The sequence below is a fragment of the Homalodisca vitripennis genome, unplaced genomic scaffold (genome assembly GCF_021130785.1).
Source record: "Homalodisca vitripennis isolate AUS2020 unplaced genomic scaffold, UT_GWSS_2.1 ScUCBcl_11240;HRSCAF=20441, whole genome shotgun sequence".
In the NCBI taxonomy this organism is placed as follows: domain Eukaryota; kingdom Metazoa; phylum Arthropoda; class Insecta; order Hemiptera; family Cicadellidae; genus Homalodisca; species Homalodisca vitripennis.
The window spans coordinates 1-10,163 of record NW_025787353.1 but is presented as its reverse complement, the minus strand read 5'-3'; the positions used below and the strand labels follow the sequence as shown (position 1 = coordinate 10,163).

General features: G+C 32.6%; 1 pseudogene; it reads left to right on the top strand.

Annotated features, from left to right (window-relative positions):
• The first annotated feature begins 671 nt into the window (after positions 1-671).
• On the top strand, positions 672-7,763 carry LOC124374923 (annotated as a pseudogene).
• Positions 7,764-10,163: the final 2,400 nt, after the last annotated feature.

Genomic DNA, 10,163 nt, shown 5'->3' with positions numbered 1-10,163 from the left:
TGAATGAGGAAATATATATTTAAGACATAACAAAATTTGCAGTTAGGACTCTCTTTTTTTGGTAACGGACGGGACAAATAATAAGGGACAATTTTAAATACTGAATTTTTAAATAAACTGCATAACCTTACCTTTACAGAATTATTCTGTCAGATGAATGAAAGCTGTTTTAGAAACTTGTAGATGCAGTAAATGATTCCAAACTCATCAGCTGATTCAAAGTGAATGGTGACAAAAAAAAACAACAATCAACACACTTAATTATTATGATCTCTCTAATGATTTAAAAGAAACAGCTGACTCAGGACCTCTAAAAATAAATTAAAACATTTTTTTATTTAACAATTTTTTGTAGAAACTCATGTGCTTTGGCACATTGTAAGTCAAAGAGTTAAGGCAATGTTGGAATTTAAATAATTATTAATTTTACTTTTTTTTTTTTTTTTTTTTTTTTTTACCTCCTTTATTCACTTTAAAAAAAAGAATGTGGCTGTTTTGTGACAAAAATGTATTTAGTTAAATATTGAACAATATTTCAAATGGCTACAAAATAAATGATCTTGCTTCATTTAAATTTAGTGTCTAGTTTGTAAGTTGAGGAGATGAAAAATTTAGGCCTCTCTACAAGTTGTAAATTTATAAGACGTTGGAAACAGTTTGTGCATCACAGGATGGCCTGGGGACTAGCACCAGTCAGTTGCAACTATCCGTAGTAACTTAATAAAGTCAGATCATCAGATCTCATCACAACGTACTGCTTGTTCCCGGGCCATAACTCTTTTTTATATATTGCGTTACGATTGCAACTTGGCAATGGTTAGGACTCGAATTCCAAACAATCAAAAAGTAGTTTTTAACGTTGAACTCATTTCAGAATTTGGCTGGTTTATTTAATTAATTCCTCTTGAGATCATGAATTCCACTTTTGCTTTGATATAGTTCATTTAAAAGAAGTTCCATTTACATGGGGCTTTAAAATTTTGATTGTCCAATTTTAACATTTTGTGGTAACAAATTGTAATTTTTTTTGTTGAAACTCAAAGAAATTTTTTGAGTCAGTGTTATTTTTGAAATTAAAACAACAAATATATATAGGATGTTTTTAATTGTATGAATTTTGTGGATAACTCCATACAAATTTCAGAGTGGGAACCTATGATGGGATCAGGAGATATGTTAAAAATAGGCTAGGCCTGCATCAATGGTTGTCAAAAACATGTTCAGCACGTTATTGGTTATAAGCATTCTGTAACAGTCTGGATTTTAAGGGGAGAGCCCACATCTCATAGGAGTGTCACCTTAATTTGGCTACTTTTGCTATTCAGACGTAAGATCATTCTAAGTGCAATTTGAAATGCAAGATTTTTTGCATCAAATAAAAAAAATTAAAAAAATAGCTAGGAAAATATTTTCCGTTAGGCTATGAGACAGGGTAAAAAAGACATTAAGGTATTGCAATTGATTTAGGGGAACATGGTTAAGATCAAACTCCACATTAAAACAATTAGTTTTCAATGGGAAATTTTAAGAAATTGTAATATTGTGCATAAAATAATTCATTCTCCGTAATTATATTGTTCTCTACAAATATATAAATATATATTAGTATATATGATATAATATATATATTTCCTTAAAATTTTTTCCGTTTTAAAAAATTATTTTAAATTTTAATAGTTTTTCAATTTTGACCACAAATAAGTGAAAGAAAATGCGTTGTTGGAAACATGTTCTTTTAATTCCTTATGGTACTGGGAATTTTTTAAATTTGGCTACCACAGATCTTAAAAAATGATAAATTTGTGGTACTTATGGAGATTTATACACGAACCACACCCAGGAACATTGAATAGTTATTTCAAGCATTTCGTTTCTACTGAATTAACTAGATTAGACGATAGAACAAATATTTTCGTCAATATAAAACAGGAATTGTCTTATCGCAAACACCTCCCCATCCTCAGACAGATGGTTCAAAGGTTGTCGGGAAGCGTCTAAGTAGATAACGTGATTGACAGAGTCTCGCCGAGCCCTGTATTCAGCTGGTGCATCGCTTTGTTGTAACTTTCCAGTGTTTTTAATACCTCTTACATTATCTCCTAAACAGACAAAAATTCAACAAAAACAAACATTTACCAAACTAAACTCTTTATTTAAAAAACACTCAAAACTTGTGTTTTATTCTTGATCACATTCCGCCACCCAAAATGCGAGCCGGAGGGCTAGTGCCTCCGGCCATCAGCGCGGTGCTTTTGGCTTCGACAGCAACGCTTCGGTTGCTGCCGCCGCGCTGATGTCGGACGAAAGAAAAACATCCCTTCCGAGATAGAAATACCCTATCAGTAAAATTATCAAATTTCCTTAGAGGGAGCTAATCAGAAATATAAATTGAAATTAGTTAATGGAAAGGCAATGATGTACCGTGCAAATCACGTGATGGCCGGCGCGGCCATGGCCGTAATCAGGATTCTCGAGAAAGATAAGATAACAGCGACAACAATAACCGATCACAATACCTGGGAAATGTTGTAAGTTTGTAATTTTGTAATTGAAGAGATTTGTTTTTTTCGTATCTATCATGTTTGTTTTCTATAATAATTTCTATTTTTGTGTTTCTTGCATACTGGTGTGGAGTCGGTATAATCCCAAAAGTAACCAGAAAATTTTAATAACTTTGATGGGGAAGTCCATGCCATACTTTGACTTACAAGCTTATTTTCTTTTTATATTTTAAGTTTCTCTATGTATTTAATGTTTGTATTGTTACCATTGATTAGCTGTTTACTTCTAAAGAAGGAAGTGCGCTGTTTCAGAATTCTTTGCTTTTGGTTAAGGTGCCTTGAGTCCATTTAGATTGACCACTTATACTTCAATTGAAATGACATGTCCTGATGATCAGACGTAATAAGCTACACAGAACGTATGAGGTTTAATTAAATGTTTGTTGTTGGCTCTTGAGAGTAGCAAAACTGTTGAAACTTTTTAATGACAACAAGATGTCTTCTTAAATAAAAGCAGGTTTGCTCATGTGACAAGATTAGAGATTACTGTATTTTTTCATTAGTCATGACATTTTAGTTTGTGGAAATAAATAAGGCCAAAACATTGAATCATTTTATTTTAGATGAGATTTTTTACAATTGCAGGCGAGCCATATTTTATAATCCTAAAAAACTATCCCGTGAGTGTGGACTGAAAATTAAATTATTTAGTTTTCCAAAATATCAAGTTAATTTTAAAATTGGCAAAAAAAAAAAAAAGGCAGCCTTTCTGGGGTTATGTTCTGGTTATTTTGTTGTAGGTTTGATTTGATTGGTTATTAATAATAAGGCCATTAAAAACTTGAACTCAATTTTTGTGAGCATACTTCTTCTATGATTAAGTGTTTACAATGGAAGGGAATGTGAAATATCCCACAATGATTAATCATTTGGTGATAAGAGCTCAGTACTTCATGAAAATTGAAAGAACACCTCTCATCAGAACCACAACATTGTTGAAACGATTGGCCATTTCTTCTCAGGTCTTAAAATGGGATTCCAGTGGTCTCAAAGCTAAGCTGTTCTCAAGTTTGGATCCCTACACATACTCACCACTGCAGATGTAATACACAGGTGCCCTCACAACAATGTAGGGATATGCAGCATTGTGACAGGGTCTCTATCTGATGATTGTTGGACTGCAGCGCATTAGTTAATAACCCAATCTTAGCAACATTGTTTCAGTGTTCTTAACAAAAGTAATAGGCACGTTACTCTTTGTACTACACATTATAATTAGTAACAATAATTTAAAATTTTTATTAAGAACTTTGGTTGTAGGACTATTAAGAAGAAACTTCTTTCTTAATAATTAATTATTATCCTTGTGAACTATTAAAAGTTTTAAAATTTCCTCCTGGTTATCCAATTTCCATATCTCATTGTCATTTGAAAAGCTAAAAAGCCAACTGTTCCATTAGTGTCATAAAAATCTATGTTATCTCTTTATTCATATCAGGGATGAGTATCTGCGTAATCCATTAATGTCCAACCACTTTAACTTTTTTTTTCTTTGTGAATTTACAACATATCCAAAAATAATGGATGTTTGTATTTTACCCGTCAAAGGCTTGATTACCAAATCAATGTCAGAATTCTCTTTGGCACTAGATTTGTTTATTCAGTTTTATGATAAAATCAGAGTTTTATTATAGATCCTAATTGATTCTACCACAGATACATTTTGTTACAGGGATACACATCTTTCTGGAATGATTGCCTATCAAGCGGTCTGCGTGGGTGTATATTAATAGAAACTGGGTTTGCGAGGGCGGGTTGAACTGGAGAAAGCAGGGATGCGGCGCAAGAGCCTGCTGAACCGCAAAGTGCTGGTGAAGAACGACACTCCCACTGGAGACGTTTTGCTGGACGAGGCACTGAAGAGGATGAAGGAAACTGATCCACCTGGAACCACACAGTGTTGGATAGATTATCTCAACTGGTAATTTATGTATAGGCTGTAGAACTGACAATAAAATCAGGCAGATGACAGTGCAAGCTCTGTTTTCATGGATTCAGTAAAGCAGGTTTGCGTTGAGAATTGTTTATCATGCAGTCAAACATTCTACAAATGTCCTTCATCCCTTTCACTGTTCATCAGAAATTGAATTTGTAACCGTTCAATGCAGTTTTACTGATTTTATTAGGTTCATAAAAATATGTGAAGATGTGAGATAAGTTACTAATAATTTATTAGAATAACATTAAATTAAAATTTGAAAGTTGTATCAAACGTTAAGTTTAATAGGTGTAGTTGTTAGGGTTTGTATATATTGAATAAGTTCAGTGTTTAAAGATTTCTGGAAGCACTTCAATAAGATTTAATTGTTTGCAGAAGTCAGTGGGTCAACAAAGATTAAACTGTCAATGATATCCGTCTGCAGTTAGACCAAAGTAGGCTTTCTACATATCTGATTCTATTATGGTTTCTAGTATAAATACTAAATGAGTTAAGTATCCCATTTGTTTCTGTGTAAACCTATAAAACAAAACCTACTTCACTTTTCTTTCCATTTTAGAAATGTCTATACTTGATTATCCAACATTCCAACCACCACCACATACCATCTACCACTCTTGTACGGTTATATTTTCTCTTTCTGATCTTTTTGCCCCCTCTATTTCTACTACCATTCTTTAACCACCTAGTGCTTTTCGTTTTCAAAATTTTCATGTACCCATAAAAAAACAAATTTCTTTTCAAAATGATTTATTAACCCTTTGCACTCCGATGTCCAAAATATCGGACAACGTTGTTTTGGCCAAAACCATCGGACGTCCGACATTTCGGACGTTTGCTGTTTAGGCCAAAACCTCGGACGTCCGAAATGTCGGACGTTTGGTAAATCCTTTACACTGGCTTTATAAATTATCCAAATGCGGTAAATTTGCGATATACGCAATCTGGATAGTTGTTGGATGTAAAAAACGTAGTAAACCTTTATACTCTATAGCGGTGATTTTGCAGTTTTTACATTGAGTTGTAGAGGTTTGTCAACTTCACCATTTTCGTCAGCTGATTTGATCACAACTTCAACAGCTGATCTCTTCATTGTTTTGTTTAGTCTGGATAAGTTATTTCAGTTTAATAAGGTTATGTTGACGATCTGAGTGATATTTTTGTCAGTAACATATCAGATTCGGAATCATCTGACGATGCCAAAAGTGAAAGTGAGGGAGGTATTACGGTACTTTGGGACTATACCGACCACAACCCAGACATGAATCGTTATTTGAATTTTGCTTCTACTGATTACTAGATTAGCGTAGAACAATATTTCTTCAATATAAAACAGGAATTGTCTTATCGCAAACCCCTCCCACAACCTCAGACAGAGGTCAAAGTCGAGCGGTCTAGTAGATAACGTGATTGCAGAGTCCCGCTGCGCGACCTGCCGTAATCGGATTCTCAAGAAAGATAAGATAACAGCGACAAATACCGATCACAATACCTGGAAATGCTTGTTGATTGATGGAATGTTAGTTCTATTACTCAACTACATCGTTTTATAACGTTCTAAGTTCATTGAAAAAGGTTTAAAGCGTTGGGGGCATATAACGGAATCTGACCCCATTGATAATCGTTTGTAAGTTTGTAATTTTGTAATTAAGTTAAAGAGTTGTTTTTTCATTCTATCAGGTTTGTTTCTATAAATTTATATTTTTGTGTTTCTTCGTACTGATGCGGTCGGTATAATCCCAAAGTACCTGTATTACGCGCATAAAAAGGTATAAAAAAGTAAATATTCAATCATTTGACAAATAACTCACTATTTGGGGAAATTGTCGGAAATTACAAAAACTGCCTACAACATTTTTGTTTATAGAGGTAAGTTTATGAAATGTTATGTGAAATGTTTACAATTATGTAAGGAACCTAGAAATAATAGTAGTTTATATAATGTCAATGCAATTTTTTTAGTTATAACAGCTAAAAGTTAACTTTTGTAAAATAATTTTGCAAAAGAATTTTTTTTTTATAAGTGAAAAAAGGTATTAAAAAGAATGTAAATTACAAATATATCTTTTTTTACAATATAGAATTTTATGACAAATAAAACAAAACCAAAATTATAACTCTAACTGCTAAAATAAAAAAAGTTACAACTTTTTATAAACAAAACCTTCACAAAATTGATAAAAAGGGCTTCGAGGTTTTCGCCAGTACTTTTTTAATAGATAGAGGTTGTAATGCTTTAAAACCACATTCATTAATTAAAAAGTTAGTCAGTGACAGAACCGCAAAGGTGCTACTCATAGCCTTCACACAAACCTACCTTTAAAATGAAATAAGTGTTAGTTTTAAATATATTACATACGGTAGTACACATTTATACTGCACAAGTGTATAAAATGTTACTATCATGGTCATGTACATCAAAAGAAATGAACAAATGAGGTAGTACTACCAAATGCCAAATATGAGCAAGAACCACTTGTCTGTAATTGTGTGATGTGTTTGATATTTATGGCAATTTAAGAGAGTGAAACCAAATATAGATCTTTGTCATTATTATAAATACTAGGGAGCAATATTAAAAACAGTACAGTATAACAGGCTGAGCTCGTCGCCTTGTGCCATAATGCTACATAACTGTGTGGACAAGATATCTGGTCAGCAATCCGTAATGGGTTAAATATCCATTTCCCTAAAAGCATTAAAGTAGTGCTTGATGTTTAAATTTAAAAGCAGGTTTTATAGGACAAACCTTTAATAAACCTGATGTTTCATCTCATTGGTTTCATATGATGTATCTTGCATGCAAGCTTACAGACACACTGCTCAAAATAAAAATATATAATTTTTACAGTATGTATAAATTATAAAAGATGACCAATAAACATGAAACTTTTGATATATTATGAAAACTATCAATCAAAGGAATACATTTCCTTTATTTTATTAAAAAAAAAAAACATTTCATGAAGGAAAATTATTTCCTTAATTCATAAGTAATTTAAAAAAGCATGTCATTCTCTGAAGTCATATTTTGTATACATACCGTAAAATAAAACTCTTATTTTTCAGGTGAAACATGGAATCCCCTGAAAATGCGCTACCAATTGAGGAACGTTCGAGAAAGACTTGCCAAGAACCTCGTGGAGAAAGGAGTTTTAACTACAGAGAAAACTAACTTTTTTCTGTTTGATATGACTACACATCCACTTACTGATAATATTGCCAAAACTAGACTTGTGAAAAAGGTAAAGAAATGTTACTAATACGGTATAAAAATTTCAATAGTTAGTTAATAATGTGTGTTACTTTTTTCTGAAGTAACGTAACAGTGAAGTAAGTAAAAAAAATGTTTCATAAATTACAATTATTGGTAAAAGAGAAATAAAGTGAGTTGCAATATATGACTGAATTCTTTGTTTAAAGTTTGTTATTGACGATGGAAGGTTTGAAATGCTAATAAGGATTTTTGGATATTTGCCATTGGTATATGTTAACAAAATGTATATGAACTACATTTCAAGATCTGCAATGTGTTCTCTTACTTCCTCAGGTGACTAACTAACCTACCATATAACTACAGTCTAGGTTAAAATAAACAACTCAGTGTTGCTTCGAGTCCAGGCATTTTCACTGCACAGAAAACAAACTGCTGAGCACAAGTCACAGGTTGTAAAACGTAAGAGAAGAATCAAGAATCTTTATTAGTCATCATAACATTATTACAACACATTGACATCGGCACCAAGGCTTCAATAGAATATTAGCTCACAATATATTAAATTAAATGTTAATTCAAGGGAAAACCTGGATGGCCGAGATGAAACAATATGTTTTTAACTAAGCATCGACAATTAACAATAAATACATGTAATGACAGATTCTACTGATATTAAATTAATAAAATTGGAATAAATTGATAAAAGATTCCAATAATAAATAAATAGTACAATAACAGACAATTAAAACAGTTAAACATATATGGTAAGCTACAATACAGATAGGTTTAAAAATTAAAAAGAAACATCTATCACAGAAAGTGCCCAGATATTCATCTATACTATAAAAAGGTTTAGTTAACAGCCATCTATATATCACTGATTTGAATTAGTAATAAGACTAATGTTATGACTGGTAAGAGGTAGTTTTATTAAATAAATGTATACCAATAAAAGAATACATAGATTGTGATTTGCTTAATCTGCAGTAGGGCTGATCTAAATATAAGCTGCCTCGAGTAGGAATATTGATGGATGTCATTTCTAAGAGGAAAGTCACCAAGATTCTGTTTTACTTTAATCAGACACAAATAAATATGAAGGTTGATAACTGTAAGAGTACCTTCCTCCGCAAAAAATAGGTTTACATGTAGTTAGGGAGAAGACATTAGCAAAAATTCTAACAGCCTTTTTCTGTAATAGTTAATACTTTTTGAATATCATGACTGTTACCCCATAGGGTGATTCCATGCAATATGGTGCTATGAAAAAAATGCATAATATGCAGATTTAAGATAATCTTTGGGAACAAGTTTCTTTAGGTGACACAGCAAAAAAGTTACTTTTGACAGCCTACAACAGACACTTTGAATATTGGGTTACCAAGTCAACTTGAAATCTAAAGTTATACCCAAGAGTCGTACACAGGACTATAAATTTAAATTGTACTTTGTTAACGTAAGATTTTTAAAAAGAGAAAATAAAATATTTTATGATTTATTATTATTTAGTAACAGACCATTACATGAAAACCAGTAGTATTTAGTAACAGACCATTAGGTGAAAAGTGGTTAGCTTGTTGTAGGACATGAGTCCTCTCTACAAACAAGGTATCTATATCATCATTTGTACAATAAAACGTGGAGTTATGTGTGAAAATTACTGAACCGCATTCCACATTGATAGGCAAATCATTTATGAGAATAAGAATGGGCCCAGGACCGATCCCTGTGGTACTCCACCTTTAACTAAAGCTAACTCAGAGAGTGTGTTGTTGAAGTACTCCCTCTGAGTACGATCAGTCAGGTAAGTTCGAAAGAAGTATAGCTTAACACCATTTAGACCATGATGTAGTAATTTGTTAAGGAGGATGTCATGTGAAGCACAATCAAAAGACTTTGTCAAATCACACAAGTTGGCAAGTGTGCTAGAGCAGTGTTCAAAGCCACCTATTATTCCTGAAACTAGAGGCTCGACCGTGCTCTCAGTGGACAAACCCTTGTAAAAGCCAAATTAATTTTTTTTTTTCTTAAAGAGAATTAGATTTTTTTAAAAATTCGACTAAGTCTGGTAAATATCACAGCTTTTTTAAATGATTTTGGAAAAGGTTGGCACCACTAGATAAAGGAGGTCGATAGTTTCTCAGCCTTTGGACACAACTTTTGACAACTTAAGCAAGTCAGGAAAACCTGGCCTGTATGAAAGACAACGATTGGTTGCTAACCATAAGGGGCTTCTCAAGTAACATCAGGCAAAAACAAAATTTGCACACTAGAATTCAACATCAGATACTCGAAGATGTCTTTTAACTGAGAACTGGCTTTTGATGCTTTGAACACCACTTTTAAGTACCTTTTTCCCTCACATTGAAAACTAGTTTCCACAAAAAACAGGTGACCACCTGGTAAGTCGCCGCCTCACAAGTTGAGACCCCTTGAAAACCGCTGT